Raw genomic sequence first — 21444 nt, forward strand, 5'->3', positions numbered from 1 at the left:
GGATGACTGTGTATAGTGGACGTAACCCATTATGGGTGAACCATGTTAAATCTTTGTGTTATTTGTGTCCTATTTTATTCCTTTGTCTTTTGTATTTAGATTTGCATATAATTGTTAGTTTATATTTGCTTCGGATCTCCTTGAAACCCTAACAAGCTTCGCATTCCAATGTGCATTTTCTAAATTTGGAGGTATGAACCATGCTTTTCTTCTTTTCTCTATCATATGCCATTAATGGCTTGACTGTTTTCTTCAACAAATGGGTACGAAGATCAAATCTTCTTGCATGATCATTTGAGTCATTTTCCAGCTTTCCTTCCTCGAGCCACAATCCTCTGGTATCCTCCATGACTTGCGAGTTCTTCATAAAAGTCAACCTATTTGATGACTTGTTACATCGATTCACACTCCACCGACCTATGCAATATCAACACCTGGCATCCAGCTGTCATGTTTGTATTTCTATATCAGTTTGACCTTTGTTGTTGACCAAGGTTGACTACCAGCTTAGTTCTCTTTATCGGTATCACTAACAAACATCCTTTGTACCAGTAGCACATCCTCTTGATAATCAATCTTTCCTTCCAGTATGTCTTCATCACATCCTCTCTATTCTTCTCACCAAGTGTTGTTGTGATTCTTTTAACATTCCACCTCTTCATCACAAACAAACAACCATCCATCATCCTAGTTGTGCCTTACCGATAAGCCTGCTTTATTGGTAGATGACATAATTCATGTGTACCAGTAACCTTCCTTCTGTCTTCTTACTCACATGCGCATTTCCATCATATGTATTTCTCTTCTTATATCGATCACCACTTCTTACTTACCGATGACCATGCCAAACTAGTTGACATCAATGACAACTTAATGCCAACAATCTCCCCCTTTGGCATTGATGTCAACTTATTGCAAAACACTTCACACCGACAAATTTTTCCCCCTTTAACACAATGACAAAGGGTACCATGCAATCCCCCTTATACTGCTACTAGTGATTGTAGTCATGATTGAGATGTGGTTCAAGAGTTATAGATGCTTCTATGAAATCCCCTTGAACCATATAAATCCTTCCTTTCTCAAGTGCATAAGGTAGGTGACATAGCTCCCAACTTGTGTCTTAGGTCCTCAAAATTGCTTGCTAGCAATTGTTTGGTGAAAATGTCTGCTACTTGTTCTCCGGTATGGACATAGTCTATATTTAATTCCTATCCTTCAACCTTCTCTCTGAGAAAATGATACTTGATGGCTACATGATTTGTCCTAGAATGCATCACTAGATTCTTTGATATGTTGATGGCACTCAAATTGTCACATTAGATGAGAATAGGATCATTGATGTTCACATGTATGTCTTTGAGGGTTCGCTTCATCCAATGTATCTAAGAGTAGCATGTAGCAACAACAATGTATTCTGCTTCAGCAGTTGATAGGGAGACTGAATCTTGCTTCTTGCTATGCCATGAGACCAACCAATCACTAAGGAAGAATGCACCACCACTTGTGCTCTTCCGTTCATCAATGCAATCTACCCAATCAACATCAGTGTATTCTTCCAAGATGAATTCCCCTTGTTTAGGATACCACAATCCATAACTGAGTGTTCCTTGTAGGTACCTAAAAATTCTTCTAACTGCATTCATATGTGACTGCTTAGGTGCATCTTGAAATATGGCCACCATGCATACTACTTGCACTATATTCAATTTAGAAGTAGTTACGTATAATAGGCTTCCTATCATGAATCTATACAATATCTAATCCACCATTGGTGATTCATCATTATTTCTTAATTTGCTTCCGGCCACCATGGGGGTACTTACCAGTTTTCAATCCTCAATTTGAGATTTCTCCAACATATCCTTTGCATACTTGGTTTGTGAGATAAAGATTCCCTTATCTTGTTGTAATATTTGTAAACCAAGGAAGTATGTCAATTCACCAAGCATTGACATCTCAAATTCTGACTGCATCTAATTTATCGCTTCAAAAAATAATGTCAACTACATACACAACCACAATGATCATGTGGTTTCCATCTTTCTTTATGTATAAATTGCTGTCAGCACTCCCCTTTTTTAATCCTTTCTCCTTCGGGTATTGATCTAATCTTGAATACCATGCTCTAAGAGCTTTCTTTAAACCATACAGGGCCTTCTTCAACTGGCACACAAAGGTTTCATCATCATGTAGTAGAAACCCTTCCAATTGTTCCATGTACACTTCTTCTTCCAAATTTCCATTTAGGAAGGCATATTTTACATCCATCTGATATACTTTATAACTCTTATAGGAAAAAAATGCTAGAAACATTCTAATTGCTTCTCATCTAGCTACCGATGTAAATGTTTCTTCAAAGTCAATGCCCTCTACTTGAGAGTATCCTTTGCACACAAGTATAGCTTTATGCCTAACAATTTTACCTTCTTCATTCATCTTATTCCGGTAGACCCATTTAGTGCCAACGATGTTCTTGTCTTTCAGTCTAGTGACTAATTCCCAAGTCTTGTTCTTCTCAATTTGTTATAGTTCTTCTTCCATGGCATCCATCCATTCCTATCTTTTCCTAGCCTCATTGAATATTTTAGGTTCTACTTTAGCCATGAGGCAGAAGTAGACTTGTTCATCATTCTGGGAAAGTCTTCTTCTAGTTTGTACACCATCCCTCTTATTTCCTAGAATTTTCTCTTCTGGGTGATTAAACTGCACATACTGGTTGGGAACCTTTTTGGATTCTTCTTTTGGTTCATTGTTTGACTGATCTTCCTCACCTTCATCACCATCATACTGGTTTACCTGTGATTGACTTCTTTTGTGCATATCCTCATAAACTTTTACATGCACACTCTCAATGACTCTTCTTAGTCTTTTGTTGTAGCATTTGTAGGCCTTGTTGTTAGATGAATAAGCAAGGAATATTCCTTCATCACTCCTAGATTCAAAACTACCTAGACCATCCATATCTCTCTTGATAAAACACTTACTTCCAAATACCTTGAAGTATTTGATTGATGGCTTGTGATCATACCATAACTCATAATGTGTCATTTTGTTGTTTGTTCTTAATTGAGCCTAGTTCAAAGTATATGCAGTAGTATGAACAAATTCCTTTCAATATGTGTCTGGCAGACTGACCTCATTTAACATGGTTTTGGTCATCTCCTTGACTATCCTATTCTTCCTTTCTACCACACCATTTTGTTGTGGTGTCCTAAGGGTTGAGTATTTCCTTCAAAGTCCATGTCGTTCACAATAATCTTCAAACTCATTTGATGCGAACTCTCCACCCTGGTCTGATCTTAGACATTTTAGCTTGCACCCACTTTCCTTCTTGACCATCTTCCTAAAAATATTGAATCTGTCAAATGTTTGTGATTTATCTTGCAGGAAAGTGACCCATGTCATTCTTGAATAATCATCAATAAAGAGCATAAAATATCTTTCACCGGCAAGAGCTCTTGTCCTAGTTGGACCACATAGATCTATATGTACAATTTCAAGTGGTCTTGATGTGTTGTTCTCTTTCATCTTGAAGCTCACCTTAGTTTGCCTCCCTTTCAAACATTCATCAAAAAATATGCTTACTGGTTTGATGATGGGTGGAATATTTATTACACACCCCTTTTTTCTTATTGTAACTATGTTATCAATTTTATGTGACCTAATCTTCGATGCCATAGCCATATTTCATCAACCTTTCCCATCATGCATTGGGACTCATAACATTCCTTTAGATTGTAAATATTTCCATCTGTTCTCTTTCCTTCTGCCACAAACTAATCGATACTCTCTTTCTTTATCTAGAAGCAGATAAAATCAAAGGTGAATTTATAACCGTTGTCACACATTTGACCCACAGTCAGTAGATTGTGCTTTAAGCCTTCCACATAATATACATCATGTGCCTTCAATTTTCCATCAACATTTAGAGTACCTTTGCCCTTTATTTTGATAGATGAGTTGTCTCTAAATCTTATTGAACCACCATTCCATTTTTCAAGCTTGATAAATTTATTTTTATCACCGGTCATGTGGTTGGAACGACCACTATCTACAACCCATATATTTTTCCTTTTAGCATGTAGAGCAGTCTACACTATCAGAATTGATTCTGCCTTTTCTTTTTCTTTCCCAACCCATATCGGTTTGGTCTCCTTCTTCTTGTCAGTTGCTATTTTGTGCTTTGGTTCAACTACTGATTCTTGATCAGGATATGTCTTCTTCTTCTTGTTCTTCTTGTTTTTATAACTCATAGAGGGCTTATTGGTTAATCTACAATCAGCTATTATATGCCCAAATTTGTTACACCAGTAACAATAACCATGAAATTTTGAAACATATCAGTTAGGGTGCCTTGGTCCTGCAAACAACTACCTCATAAGGAGTCTTCCTTTCATGTTGCTGACTCTGGTGAATCCTTCATGGTCAATTATTTCATTTCTCCCTGGATCTGCATGTTGGTACATTGAGTGTGGACTCCAGTTCATTGATTGTGTATACCGGTTTGTGTGGCAATTTCTAACAACATGTGCATATGTCTTCTTACCAGTAACCTTGCTTACAATGAGTGTCTTCTTCTCTTCACCTTAATTTGAAGAGGTGAACTGTATCACCTTACTAGATGTGTCTTTTCTATTGTAACTTTGACCTTCTTCAAGTCCTAAGCCACCCGTATCTTTGGATTGCTTCTGTTTTCTCAACATCTTGTCTAAAGCTTCGGTGTTGCCTTCATATTTTCTTCTCACTTTTATTTCATCCTTACTTTCTTCAAGCTCCTTTCTAAGCTTCACTATTTCTACTTCCAGATCTTGATGTTCCTTTCCTTATTCATCAAATCAAAGGATGTGACTTCACATATCCTCTTGGCTTCTTCCAACTGAAGTTTCAAGTCAGATATAACTTGACTAGACTCATCCAGGGATTGCTTCAAGAGACCTTTTTCATCTACTGCAGCAAGTTTGAACTTCTTAAGTTATCTTCTTGTTTTACTCAGTTCCTTAAGAGAACTTATAAGCTCACCTTCTAGATCCACTTGAGCCTCAATGTCTTCTTCTTCCTTATCTTCACCAATCGGTTCATCAAGTACCATAAAGAGATTAACTTCTCTGTCATTCTCATGGTGGTCATCTTTTGATGCACTTTCTTCATCTATGTCATCATCCTCAATAGTATATAGGCTATTCTTCTTTCGGTAGCCTCTTCTTCCTTGTCGGTAGACATTTATTTCTTTGTTTTTACCAATAGATCTGCTAAAGCCTCTTGACTCATATCCACCAATTTCATTATAAGGACATTTTGCAGCAAAGTGTTCAACTTTATCATAGTTGAAATATTTGAGTGGTAACTTTCCTTTATACTTGTCGGATCCTTTTTTGATCTTTCTGACAAAGTTTTCTACCTTTGCATCAAAATATTCACTCTAACCTTTATAAACAACCACTTCTTTGCCCCTCTTGATGGAGTTGAACACTGCCTCTTTCCTTGAGGATATATCATCAGTTGTTCTCATTTGATAGGTTGTTAGTGAGCCAAATAGTTCATCCATTATAAATATCTTCAAATCCTTGGCTTCTTCTATGACAAAAACTTTAGTATCATACTTAGGTGTGAGAGACCTAAGTACCTTCTTGAAAATAATCTCATCTACAATTTCTTCTCCAAGTCCTTTGATGGTATTCATAATTTCATCAAATCTGTGAAGGTAGTCTGCAATCTTTTCTTCATCCTTCATCTTGATGCCTTCAAGTTGGCCCCTTAGTGCCTATAGCTTGGCCTCTTTTGTTGGTATTATGGATGTGTTGCATTGGTTTTTTCATTGATTTCAATACTTGTCAACACTTATTAGTACTGTAGATCTTTGGTTATGTTCACCGACATGTCCAGTGACTTATGCACAGTCACTGGTATTTGGTTCACCGACAGGTTATATTGTTCACTGACACAAAAGATGACTTGTTATCATTTGGAGATCACTTGGTTATGTCAAAGACATGGTTTGGACACTGGGTTTTGATGATTTGTTTATTGGTCTAATCAAGTTTGTATATTTGTTGTTATCGACAAATTGGTCTAGGTTATAGACCGACAAGCGTTATCTATTCCAAATCAACATGACACGTTATGGGGATGATTTATTGATTGGTTATTATTGTAAATGCATTGAGCTGACATGATGCATCACATATTGATTCATTTGTAATTGATTTAATTGTAATATTCTTAGTGAGCCGAACTACACATTTGGTCTTAGGTTTTGGTATATATGTAAGATCTCATTTGTGAGATTATGTAGAAGTGGAAGAGGAATATAATAAGGTATATGTGAATATAAGCAGAGCTATACATGCAGACATCATTTGAAGATTCAAGGAAGGTATGAAGGAGATAATCAGAGCTTAACCAGTACTAAATCCAACATATGAAGATGCTATTCTGAGTAGTACATTATCATTGGATTTAACCATCCAATTGTAGTCAGTGTGACTCTCATTTTGTGATTTAGTAGTGAGCGCTAGGTAGTTGGCCTTTCTGCATGTGCAGACCCCATTTGTACAAACATACTATCTACAGTAGTATCATCTAATTGTGGGTAAGGTTTCCCACCATGGGTTTTCCCCTTACAGAGTTTCCACATACAAATATCTGTGTTATGTGTTGTGGATGTTATTTGTCTTTCTATTTCATGCATTAAACTTTACTGGTACTTTTATGATTTGCTAATGATTTTGCACTTTCCATCCTTGAATTGTAATTGAAATCCTCTATCTACCAAGTATCCTACATGCAAAATATTATGCTTCAGACCTTCAACATAATAGACATTTCCAATGTTATGCTTACCATCCAATGAAATGGTTCCTCTTCCTTTGATCATGTATGCTTTGTTATTACCAAATCTGAGTTGACCACCATCAAATTCTTACAGGGTTAGAAAGTTTCTTTTGTCTCTTGTCATATGATGAGAACATCCACTTTCTATTATCCATTCATCTTTGTCTTCAAATTTTTCTGCAAGGGCCTTTTCCTCATTTTTGATAACTGGTTCCGGATCATATTCCTTCATAGCATAAAATACCCAGTGTCTTCTATTGCCGAATCCACTAGCTGAATCTCCTATCGGTTCTTCCTCTTAGTCATCAGTTACCCCTTCCTCATCAGCATAGTAGCATGATTTATTTTTGTTTCTCCTATACTCATGCTTGATCTGATATTCAGGGTTAGGCTTGAAAGATATTCTTTCTCTTTCGTCCAATTTTGAATTCCTTTTAGGACATCTAGATGCAAAATTACCTATCTTATTACATGCAAAACATTTGAAAGGCGATTTTCCTTCATACTTACTTCCCGTCGGACCTTTAGGTATCCTTATAGCAAATAGGGCTTCAAGTTGCTTAGGCTCTTCATCTTCTTTCCTAATCTCTTCCAGTTTCTTTACATACAAAACTTTCCAATCTTGCTTATTGGTTGATGATGTAGATGCCTTAAATGAATTATCAATCTTTGTAGCTTCTGGAGGACCAAATTCTTCAAGCTCAAAAGCAGATATCTTCCCAACAAGAGTATCTCTATTGACAAAAGAATTAGGCATGGTTCTTAGCTCATTAATTGTAGTTACCTTCATCTTATATGTTGGTGGAAAAACCCTTAATAATTTTGAAACAATATCTTCCTATCTCAGATCTCCACCACAACACTAAATTCCTAATACAATTTCATTTACCCTTTCCATGAATGCAACAATTCTTTCATCTTCCTCCATTTCAAGTTTTCATATCTTACCTGGTAACATTCAATTTTTGCAATTTTAACAGTGGGAACACCTTCATTCAGAGTCTCCAACTTGTCCCATATAGCTTTTGTAGATGATTTATCTAATAATCCCATGATCTGCTAATCTAATAACGCACTTAAGAGGCCTTATCTAGCTTTGCAGTCAGTTTCAATGTTCTTTTCCAAGTCCGTTGATGCAAGATTGCCAGATGCCAAATCATGAGGAGCATAACCTTTCCGAGTTATTTCCCAAATTTCCTTTCCAATGCATCTTAAATGAGTCTCCATCCAAATTTTCCATACTCCATAGTTTGTTCCATCAAGCCTAGGGTTGTCCTTCTCGTAAATAGTAGGTGAACTATTAGTTACCATAGGATCTTTCTCAAGTAGTTAGGCTTCTATAAAAAGTAGGTGACACAAATTGTTAGGATAACCAATGGATAATTGAGAGAGCGGGGGGTGAATTATATTTCAACATATTGTGTGAATTAAAGCACTTAAAACCTTTTACTAGAATAAAAAAAAATAGATACCAGAATAACTGATAGAATTAAAGCATGCTTGAAAACTAGAGAATCAATACCATGCAACCATAACACATAACACCATGATTTGTATGTGGAAAACCCGGTAAAGAGAAAAACCATGGTGGGAAACCCTACCCATAGTTAGATGATACTTCTACAAAAAGTATATGATTACAATAGGGGTCTACCCATGCAGGAAGGCACAATGCCTAGAGTGCACTACTCATCACAATGGAGTCTCATTGACTACAAAAGAGGTTAACCACATCAGAATATTTGGACAACAATCTGGAAAGAGGAAGTTCCTATGATAGCATCAAACATGCTAGATTATAGTTCTGGTTAATCTCAATACCGGAGGTCTAAAACCTCTTACATAAACCCAACTCGATCACCTATGATCGACCAAATACTCTGCACAAATGATTATTACATTATTTGATCCTTTCCTATGATATGCAATGAGATCTTATAAATATTTATACAAGCCCTGAAACTAAACAACTAGGTTGGCCACCTAAATGATAATTTAAAAGATACATTACATAATCTTGAAATAAAATCATAAAACATGTCGGCCTAAGGCTAAACAAACATCATCCAATCAATAAAACATTTTGAAAGCACATCACAAGGATCCACCAACACGTTTCACGAAACTGGTCCATAACTTAGATAGCACCAGACCTAAATTAGATCCACACATGCCAAAGCAATGAAACCAATCAGTCAAGACATGAACACAATCACCATCAACATCCTGAATCCCTTCTAGAAGTTGCACTAACACCACTTATGCATTACATCAAAGATCTTCAATAAGCTCTATCGCTAAAACCCTTACTAGACCTACGAAGCAGGCTTACTAGAACATAAGATAGAATCCGATCATCAATTCAATACCAATTGATTGAAACATACTTCAAAAGCATACGAACCATTCATACAAACTTTTTCCATCATTCTGATCATATCGGTGACAATCAATTGATAATATTCCCAATCCAATCCTTCTATGGGAAGCCAGTAAACAACCATAACAACTAGTGTTGACATCAATGATAAAACATCAATGCAATGCAATAAATTCCTTCATATTGTAAACACAAATAATATTGGCCCGAAAGGATACAACCCTCAGGGAAGTCTCACTGACTTACAACAAGATTTAGACTACAATCTGGAAGAAGTGAATTGAAGAAATAGCATCTTCAAATGCCCGATTATAGTTCTGATTAAGCACAAACATCTTCCTGTTGGCATTATAACAAACAAAGGGAGATTGTTGGCATTCCAATTACAATGAGAGATTGTTAGCATTTCAATAAGGATATTGAGAAGGTTGTTGATGATTATGGATACAACTGATTAAGGATGTTTACTGTCTTAATATTATTATTTTGTCATTGATGTCAAGAAATTGATTGTTTGATTTAGTATGATGTTGCCATATCTTAAGAAGTATGTTTTGAAGAGAGTTAAGATGTCGGTAAAAGACACAGAAAGAATGTGATGAATAAGGGGAGGAATAAGTAATTCAATGGGCAACTATTACCGAGTTAGACAATGATGAGATCATGATGTTTAGATTGTTTTTTGATATCCTACATATGATATTATTTGTAAGGTTAATACTATAATATGTTACCGAGGAAAAAACCTAGTCGATAAACCCTAAGGTTATCGCTATTGGTTAATGAAGGCAAAATGTCTACCGAGTTAATTTTAGTATTTACCGAGTTGCAACCGAGTAATAAAAGAATGCATTGAATGAATAAAAGCATTATTTAATGAAGGAAGCTGATGAGCTGGTTATGATTAAATGTTTGTTACAATGTGTATAAAGGTTGTTAAGGATCTATGGCAATGAAAGATCGACAGGAAGATCTACAGCTCAGATTGAACCGCAATACACTAGCACAAGTTCCAAGAAATGTATGCAAGTTCCAAGGTGGGGTAAAACATTTTCAAATCGAAGGATACATTGAACCTGGTCAATATTGAAGATCTGATGGCTATGATTGATCATGGGAAATGTGATCAAGGAGATTAAGTGGTTAGCAAATTGTTTATAAATAAGGAACTGTGGATAAACAATGTATGCAGGGAAGTGTAAGCACATGGATGGGACATCGTGATTACCAAGCACTGAAGCTTGAAGACCTGTTTTGATAACAGAGTATAAAGCCCAACAGAGGGACAAGATAAATCCTATGACTAGATTGTATTGAGCAAATAAGAATCTACTTTAGCATTTTTAGATGTGAAGTTGTAGATATATCTTTATTACTGTTATTTTGTAAAGTGACAAAAAATCTCTTAACCGAGTGGACTTAACAATCTTATTTATAAAACCCTCTAGCAAGGTGACATTCTTATTGAGTGTTTGAAATCCTTTAACAAGGTCACTTCTAACAAGGTGAAGATCCTAACAGATCTGAGGGAAATCCCTTAACCGGGTCACATCTAGCAATGTGTTTGTAATCTTTAACAGGATTTGCTTTTAACCGAGCATACTCTAGAAGAGTATATTTCTTAGTGGGTCCGAAATGCCACAATGGTTTTTCCCTATTTGGGTTTCCACATTAAATCTAGTGTTATATGTTTTGTGATCTTATCTGTTTATGAGTTTGCATGCTTTACAGTTTTTCTGATAAGGTTACCGAGGTTGAATCTATTGATTTTATGGAAGATTAAGTTTGTATGATTCACCTCCCCCCTCTCATCTTGTTAGCTTGGCATTTGTACTAAACATTTAGTATCAGAACTATCAATTGGTATCAAAGATTTGGACTCTGTAAGGAAAGTTTAAAGGTACTTGAGGCAAAGATCCAAAGATGTATAAGAGGGATGCACCGAAGCTGAACAAGTCAAGTTTCTCTACATGGCAGAAAAGGATGAAGCTGCACCTATCAGGAATTGGAGAATATGCTGCATATAATCTGGAGAATGATTTCATCACACCTAGCACCTATCCCTTGATAATGGAAGAGATAAAGGCAAAGCAAGAACATATCCAACCAATGATTGAAATAACATCTGCATTGACCGACTCAGAGTTTAATGATCTAGAAGGCTGCAATGATGCAAAGGCAATGTGGGATAAGCTCATATCTATGTATGGTGGAGATGAACATGTTCAAAGAGAAAAAGTGGATAGTCTAAGAGGACAACTTGAATCTATGAGGATGAATGAAGGTGAGAACATAACCCAATACATTACAAGATTAAAGGAGATTGTCAATCAAATCAAAGGAGCAGGTGGAACTATTAAAGAAAAGGATATAACAAGTAAGTTGTTAAGAACCCTTCTACCAGCTTATGGAATCTGAGTCTCTGCAATCAATGAATTGAGGTCTATACCCAATATGCCAGTTTCTTTAGATGCTACTATTGGTAAGCTACATGCATTTGAGTTAAGTAACTTTGATAATAGTGGGTCATCAGTAAATAAAGTAGAATCTGCGTTCAGTTCTTTTCCTATTGGTGAATTTGATGATTACAATGATAGAATGAGTAAGTACACTGAAGGGGATCACAATGGAGCAAGTGAGTGAGTTCACAAGAACATGGAAAAAGTGCACAAAATATATGAGTAAATCAAGAAGCAACAAGAGTTTGAAGCACTATTAGCCAGAAGGTTACCGAGAGGCAAAGGTAAGTATAAAGGAAAACTACCTTTGAAATGTTTTAACTGTGATAGAATTGGACATATGGCTTCTAACTGTCCTGATAGAGAATCAAGTGAAAAGAGAGATTACTGAGATGATAGACAAAAAGATATTCATTATAGAGGAAACTGAGACTTCAGGAGAAGAGATAAAAAGACATGCCTAATAGCTGATGAGGAATCTAATGATGATAAATCGGATGAAACTGATGTAGAGGAAGTTGTTTATGTGGCTATCAAAGATGGATCAGATGAAGAAAGGTATGAAGAAAAATCTTTAATATCTCATATAAATACTAATGATTCTTGGATCATAGATAGTGGATTCTCACATCACATGACAGGTGATAAACACAAGTTTGTTATATTAGAAGATTATGATGGAGGCTATGTAAGATTTTGTAATGATGCACCATGTCTAGTAAGAGGTAAAGGATCTATAACACTTCTTGACAATGCAAAATGCAATGATGTTTATTGGGTTAGAGGTATGAAATACAATTTGTTGAGTGTAGCACAACTAAACAACATAGGTTACCAAATAGAATTTTAAAAAGGAATTGTCAAAGTTCATGACAAGCATGGAAAGTTAGCTGCTATCGGGACACAAACAAAAGGTAACACATTTCACCTTGACTCAACTCAAAATAAGTGTCTATATGCAAAGATAGATGATACCTGGTTATGGCATAAAAGGTTTTGTCATGTAAATTTTGATAATCTTATCAAAATAAGCAAGAAGCACCGAGTAAGAGGTCTACCGAGTCTTGAAAAACCTGAGAATGCTATGTGCCGAGGATGCCAGATGGGAAAGATGACAAGATAAAGCTCTACAAGTAAGTCCTACACTTCTAAGGGAATTTTAGATCTTGAGCATACTGATCTCTATGGTTGTATGAAAGTTTAGAGTTATTATGGTGATAAATATTTCATATTATTTATGGATGATTACTCAAGGATGATGTCAGTAATGTTTTTAAAAGAAGAATCAGAAGCTTTTCAAATGTTTAAATGGTACAAGGCAAGAGTTGAAAATGAAACAAGAAGACAAATGAAATGGCTTAGATCAGACAGAGGAGGAGAGTTCACATCTGATGAGTTCAACTTATTCTGCAATGATCATGGTATTAAAAGACAAGTCTCTACACCGAGAACTCCACAACAAAATGGAATAGCTGAGAGAAGAAACAGATCTATTGTGGATTGTGCCAAAACCCTAATGATTTAAAAGAAAGTTCCACAAACATTTTGGAGAGAGGCAATAAGCATAGCAATTTACACCCTGAACCGAGTACAACTGAAGAAATTAACTTTGAAAACACCTTATGAAATTTGGTATGACAAGAAACCTAATGTAAGTTATTTTAAAATCTTTGGAAGTAGATGCTATGTTCACAAAGATGACAGAAATGGTAAGTTTGATCAGAAAAGTGAAGAAGGAACATTTCTAGGTTATTCTTCTAGAAGCAAAGCATTTAAATGTTTGATCAAATAATCTAACAAAATAGTAGAAAGTGCAAATGCAAAAATTGATGAATTTGTAGAAAGAAATGATGAAGGAAATTCCAAGGAACCAAAAGATTATGATGAATTTGTCTATGTTCAACCAACAAGTCTTACCGAGAGAACTATTGAAGGAAATGAAGAGAATATCTAGTTACCGAGTGATGAAGAAGATCATACAAAGCCTACCGAGCCTGTATTAGCCAAGTATGTCAAAAGGAATCATGCATCAAGTTAGATTATAGGAGATAAGAATGATCTAGTGATGACAAGGAACAAACTGAGAGAGAACATGTCTGATATCTGAATTTGAACCGAGGATAGTGAAAGAGGCATATAACTGTGAAGATTGGATAAATGCTATGACAGAAGAGATTGATCAAATCAAGAAGAATGACACATGGACACTGGTCCCAATACTGAAGGACAAAAATGTAATCCGTACAAAGTGGATTTTCAGAAACAAGCTGAATGAAAAAGGTGGGGTCATTAGAAATAAAGCAATACTAGTTTGCAAAGGTTATGCCCAAGAAGAAGGAATTGATTATGGTGAGACTTTTGCACCTGTGGCAAGACTTGAAGGAGTAAGAACATTGCTGGCATATGCTACTTACAAGAATTTCAAGGTATATCAAATGGATGTCAAATCTGCATTTCTAAATGGTATATTAGAAGAAGTTTTTATTTAACAACTTGAAGGATTTGTTGAAGGAAAGAATAATGATCAGGTATGTAAATTGAACAAAGCTTTATATGGTTTGAAACAAGCACCTAGAGCATGGTATGAAAGATTGTACTCTTATTTAATCAAAATTGGTTTTATAAGAACTAGTGAAAATAGTAACATGTACATGAAGAACGATGAAAATGGAATACTAATCTCAGCCATATTTGTTAATGATATTATCTTTTGTGGAAATGACTCTCTATGCAAGAACTTTGGAAATGAAATGACCAAAGAATTTGAGATGTCATTAATTGGTGAGATAAAGTATTTTATAGGTTTACTGATACTGCAAATGAAAGATGAGATTTTCATTACTCAATCCAAGTACATAAAGGAAATCTTGAAGAAATTTGGAATGGAGGATTCAAAACCAATAAGTACTCCTGTGACTACCAACTGTAAACTATAAAAGAATGATGAATCTGCATCTGTTGATGAGACACTTTACTGATCTATGATTGGAAAGTTGCAATATGTTGTTCATAGTAGGCTAGATATAGCACATGCAGTAGGTATAGTTGCAAGATTCTCTGCAGATCCCAAGGAAACACACATGACAGCAATCAAGAGAATTTTTCAGATACCTGAAAGGTGCTGAAGATTATGGCTTAGTATATCAGAAAGGAAATTTTTTTGATTTAAAAGTTTATACTGATGCTGATTGGGTAGGCAACATTGATGACAGGAAAAGCATGAGTGGGGGAGCTTTCCTTTTAGGATAAAGACTAGTAAGTTGGCTTAGCAAGAAACAAGGATGTGTTTCACAGTCAATAGCAGAAGCTGAATATGTTGCTGCAGCATTGAATTGTACCAATATAGCATGGATCAAACAACTGTTGGAAGGCATAAATGAGAAAGTTACCGAGCTAGTAACTATATTCTGTGACAATACTAATGCCATAAACATTTCAAAGAATCCTATTATGCACTCTAAGACAAAGCACATCTCTATCAAGTATCATTATCTTAGAGAAGAAGTTCAAGAGAAGAAAGTGGTGTTGGAGTATGTTAGCACAAAGGAACAAATAAAAGATATCTTCACCAAGCCATTGCCAAGGGACACTTTTAAGTATCTAAGAAGTCAGTTAGGGGTCCTACCCCTATCTTCCATTCACTGACCAAGTTTGGTGAAGGCATCAATTTGATGACTCTACAGAATATCTTTTAGGAGTTGATGCTGAGTTACACACTTTAGGAGGTTTTCTAAAGGTGTGCAGCAAACAATAACATGGAATAGGAATTGAAGACAAAATGCTCTAACCAAGACTAAGTTGAGACTAAACAGCAAAGGAAATCACTTCATATAGGAAGAAATTATGTTTTAGTTTTCTTTTTGGCATTGTTGTCAAAGGGGGAGAAGACTAACAATAGGGGGAGATCATTTCAGCAGTCTGAATCCAAATCATTTAGGTCAAATCAATTGGTTTTACCATCAATGCCAATTGGGGAGATTGTTGGCATTATAATAAACAAAGGGAGATTGTTGGCATTCCAATTACAATGAGATATTGTTGGCATTTCAATAAGGATATTGAGAAGGTTGTTGATGATTATGGATATAATTGATTAAGGATGTTTACTGTCTTAATATTATTATTTTGTCATTGATGTTAAGAAATTGATTTTCTGATTCAGTATGATGTTGCAATATCTTAAGAAGTATGTTTTGAAGAGAGTTAAGATGTCGGTAAAAGACATAGAAAGAATGTGATGAATAAGGGGAGGAATAAGTTATTCAACGGGCAACTATTACCGAGTTAGACAATGATGAGATCATGATGTTTAGATTGATTTTTGATATCCTACATATGCTATTGTTTGTAAGGTTAATACTATACTATGTTACTGAGCAAAGAACCTAGTCGGTAAACCCTAGGGAACCTAGTCAGTAAACCCTAAGGTTATCGCTATTGGTTAAAGAAGGCAAAATGTCTACCGAGTGAAGTTTAGTATTTACCAAGTTGCAACTGAGTAATAACATAATGCATTGAATGAATAAAAGCATTATTTAATGAAGGAAGCTGATGAGCTCGTTATGATTAAATGATTGTTACAATGTGTATAAAGGTTGTTAAGGATCTATGGCAATGAAAGATTGACAAGAAGATCTACAACTCAGATTGAACCAATATACCCTAGCACAAGTTCCAAGAAATGTATGCAAGTTCCAAGGCAGGGTAAAATATTTTTAGATCGAAGGATACATTGAACCTGGTCAAGTTTGAAGATCTGATGGCTATGATTGATCATGGGAAATGTGATCAAGGAGATTAAGTGGTTGGCAACTTCTTTATAAATAAGGAACTGTTGATAAACAATGTATGCGGGCAAGTGTAAGCACAGGGATGCTACATAGTGATTACCGAGCATTGAAGCTTGAAGACTTGTTTTGATAACATAGTATAGAGCCCAGCAGAAGGACAAGATAAGTCTTATGACTAGATTGTATTGAGCAAATAAGAATCTGCTTTAGCATTTTTAGATGTGAAGTTCCAAATATATTTTTATTACTGTTATTTTGTAAAGTGACAGAAAATCTCTTAATCAAGTGGACTTAATAGTCTTATTTGTAAAACCCTCTAGCAAGGTGACAAAAAATCTCTTAATCAAGTGGACTTAATTTAGGTCTGTGTGAAGAAACAAAGTGTGGAGATTTTGAAGACTAAAGTAATGCTGAAATGCATTAACAATGAGCTATCAAGGATCTAACCAAGCATACTATGCTAGTATTTAGATCACTCACTTGTTGATTACTCACATCTTTGGCAAGTTTGAAACCCTTAACCAGGTAGGCCTGGCAAAGCCTTTGTAAATCCTCTAACAACGTGGTTCACAACTGTGGATCTGAAATCCTCTCACAAGGTAGTCTTTAATCGGACTTATCTCCTAACAGAGATTGAGATTCCTAACAGGATATGTTCTGGTAAAGAACATTGTATGACCTTAACCGGTCTGACCTTAGCTGGTCTGGTTACTATTCTGCAGATAGTTACTTGTGAGTTTCATCTCACCGTGGTTTTTCCCATTTGGGTTTCCACGTCAAAATCTCTTGTGTTATGGTGATTGTGCTTCTATGGGTGAATGCCTTATTTTTTGTTTGGTTTGCATTTGTGGTAACTAGTTTATTAGTAAAACTATTATACCGGTTTACTACTAAACTATTTAAGTGTTTAAGTTCAGTATTTTTTGGTATACTAATTCTTCCCCCCTCTTAGTATTCATCATAACCAGTATATATACTTAAGAGTTTAAGGGAGAATAATTTGAGAACCACTGATTCACCCCCCTCTCAGTGGTACATTGTGTCTAACAAGTTCAATTTATTCCATGAGAAGCATGAGATTAGAAGACAATTATCTGCTCCTAGAACCTCTCCACAAAATAGAGTTGTTGAGAGGAAGAAAATAACTATTTTGGATGTTGCTATAACTATCCTGGTTGAAGGAAATATTCTAAAGATTTACTAGAGAGAATCCATTAGCAATATTATTTACACATTCAACAAAGTTCACATCAAAGGTGATGTCGGTAAGACCCCTTATGAGCTTTGATTTGGTCATGTTCCTACTATGAAATATTTTGGAGTATTTGGTAGAAAATGTTATATCAAAAGAGATGAGGACATAGGAAAGTTTGATGCTAGAAGTGATGAATGTATTTTCTTAGGATATTCAACAAAGAGAAAGGACTACCAGTGCTACAGTAAGAGACTAAGAAAGATAGTAGAGAGTGAAAATGTGAAGGTGGCTGAGAACCTTGGGAAAGAGACCAAAGCATGTGGTTATGATAAAGGTCAATGTATGATTTTAATGCCTATTCAGCCTAAAGATCCTAAGAAGAATGATCTAGTAGAGATTGTGAATCTGGATGTTGCTGGTGAAGGAGTGTAGGAACCTAAAAACTAGAAAAATCAGAAGACTTTGAGGTATGTAAGATTGAATCATTCTAAAAATCAGATTATTGGTGATAAGAATAAAGGTGTATTGACTAGAAGAAGGTTAGTTGTAGAAGAAGTATGTTTGATTTCTAAAGTTGAACCTAAAGATGTTGTTGAAGCTTATAAAGATGAAAGTTGGATGAGAGCTATGGAAGAAGAACTAGATCAGATTGAAAAGAATAACACTTGGGAACTTGTTCCTAGACTTAAGGATAAGAATGTTATTGGTACTAAATGGGTATTCTGAAATAAATTAAATGAAGCTAGTGAAGTCAGAAATAAAGCAAGACTTATCTGCAAAGGATATTCACAACAAGAAGGGGTTGATTATAAGGAGCCTTTTGCTCTAGTTGCCAAACTTGAAGTTGTTAGATTTTTGCTTGCTTATGTTGCTTATAAATATTTGAAGGTATATCAGGTGGATGTCAAAATGACCTTTTTGAATGGTGATCTTGAGGAAGAAGTTTACATTGAACAACCTGATGGATTTTCACTGTTGGATAATGGAGACATGGTATGTAAGTTGAAGAAAGCTCTTTCTGGATTGAAACAAGCTTCTAGAGCTCGATATACTAGAATAGATAAGTACTTGTTGAAATTAGGATTTAGTAAAGGTGCTACTGACAACAATCTATACTTTAAGATAGAAAATGATAACATCCTAATTGTTGAAGTCTTTGTTGATGATATAATCTTTTGTGGTGATGTTAACTTGAGCATGAAGTTTGTCGATGATATGCAAAAGTAATTTGAGATGTCTATGAATGGTGAGATGAAATTTTTATTAGGTTTTTAGATTGCATAGACTGGAAAAGGTATATTCATATCTCAAACTAAGTATGTGAAGGAATTGCTAAAGAAATTTGGATTAGATGACTCCAAACCGGTTGGAACTCCTATGCTTACTGGTTGTAAATTTTCCAAGACTGATGAATATCCTAAAGCTAATCATAGTTTGTACAAATCTATGGTTCGTGGATTGTTGTATCTTACTCAAAATAGACCAGACATTATGCATGTTGTATGCATGGCTCCTAGATATCAAGTTGATCCAAAAGAAAGTCGTGTCACTGTTGTTAAGAGGATATTCAAATACCTTAAGGAAACTGTAGAATATGGATTATGGTATCCTAGGAATGATGATTTCATTCTTTGTGCCTATAATGATGCTGATTAGGTTGGTGATGTTGATGACTGAAAGAGCACTACCGATGGAGCATTATTTTTGGGTAAGAAATTGGTTTCATGGGATAGCAAGAAACAAGATTCAATGTCTTTATCTCTATTGAAGCTGAGTACATTGATGTTGCTAGTAATTGCACTCAGGTAGTTTGGATGAAGTAAATGTTGAAGGATATCAGTTATTTATGATGAGACAACTATTATATACTGTGATAATTCTAGTGCTATTAACTTGGCAAAGAATCTAGTGCATCATTCAAAGACTAAACATGTGTCATTTTTTGATAACTTTGGCATTATTGTCAAAGGGGGAGAGAGATCATGTGAAAAAATTCTATCCATGTCCTTATCTTAGTGGGAGTTTTCTAGAAATATCTTATTTTCTTTACACTGATTGTTTTTCACATTCATATGTTGCTATCAATGCCAAAGGGGGAGATAATTGGATATTGTCATGCACTTATGATACTAGGATATGTTGTTGTCATTTATGTCAACATCTTCCTGTGTATTGTTTTGGTGATTTCTGATTGGGAGGATCTTATGATCCAGTTTGTAGTGTTGCTTTGTTGATCGTTGTTTTGCACAGTTTGGTATATCCTTTGGTATATTCCAGTGTGATTAGTTATGGTGCTAATATTTTGGGATATTGTTTGGGATGATATTGTGTACCCTCATTTCAGATGGTTCATGATTTGGTGCTCCACAAGTTATCTTTCTTTGTGAAAGTTTCTAATTGGTTGTGTTCTTGAGCTTTTCGATGTTGATCGATGAAGATTTGATAAGTGGTGTTTGTGCAGCTGTACCATATGGTTCTAACATGCTTTTTGGTGTTTCCTAGACATTTCGTATTTTTTTTAATGATTCACATTGATCCTTGTGTGATTTTTTAGTGTTTTCTATCAACTAGTGATGATTTGCGTGTTATGTGGTATTTTTGGTGGTGTAGCATGTTGCGGTTGATCTTGGAATGATTTCTAGTGGTTGTGATCATTTGGGAATTTGATTTAAGACCATGATATGCTATGTAAATCATTATATTGGTGCAGTGGTGAATATTTGTATCATGTGATATAATTTTGTAATTGAGGGTTGACGGTTTAGTCGACCTTGTTGTCAAGGTTGATGAATTGTATATATAGGTGATATTATCATGTAGTTTGGGTGTCGACGTTGTGTCTGCATTATCACAAAGAGGTATATGTGCAAACAAGTGATTTATCCTTCAGTGTTGATTTTATGCCAAGATTGGTCTTGTAGGGAAGTGATAGTTCTGATACTAAATGTTTAGTACAGATGCCAAGCTAACAAGATGAGAGGGGGGGGTGAATCATACAAACTTAATCTTCCATAAAATCAATAGATTCAACCTCGGTAACCTTATCAGAAAAATTGTAAAGCATGCAAACTCATAAATAGATAAGATCACAAAACATATAACACCAAATTTAATGTGGAAACCCAAATAGGGAAAAACCACTGTGGCATTTCAGTCCCACTAAGAAATATACTCTTCTAGAGTATGCTCGGTTAAAAGAAAATCTTGTCAAAGATTACAAATACATTGCTAGATGTGACCCGGTTAAGGGATTTCCCTCAGACCTATTAGGATCTTCACCTTGTTAGAAGTGACCTTGTTAAAGGATTTTAAACACTCAATAAGAATGTCACCTTGCTAGAGGGTTTTACAAATAAGACTATTAAGTCCACTTGGTTAAGAGATTTTCTGTCACTTTCACAAAATAACAGTAATAAAATCTATCTGCAACTTCACATCTAAAATGCTAAAGCAGATTCTTATTTGTTCAATACAATCTAGACATACAATCTAAATAAGGAGATTTTCTGTCACTTTCACAAAATAACAGTAATGATATTTGATTGACACATGTTTAGTCTTTGAATGATGCACTAGATTCTTTGACATGTTAATAGCACTAGAATTATCACAGTATATAATAGTTGTCTCATCATAAATAACTGATATCCTTCAACATTTACTTCATCCAAACTACCTGAGTGCAATTACTAGCAACATCAATGTACTCAGCTTCAATAGAGATAAAGACATTGAATCTTGTTTCTTGCTATCCAATGAAACCAATTTCTTACCCAAAAATAATGC

The sequence above is a fragment of the Cryptomeria japonica genome, chromosome 10 (assembly GCF_030272615.1).
Source record: "Cryptomeria japonica chromosome 10, Sugi_1.0, whole genome shotgun sequence".
NCBI classification, from domain to species: domain Eukaryota; kingdom Viridiplantae; phylum Streptophyta; class Pinopsida; order Cupressales; family Cupressaceae; genus Cryptomeria; species Cryptomeria japonica.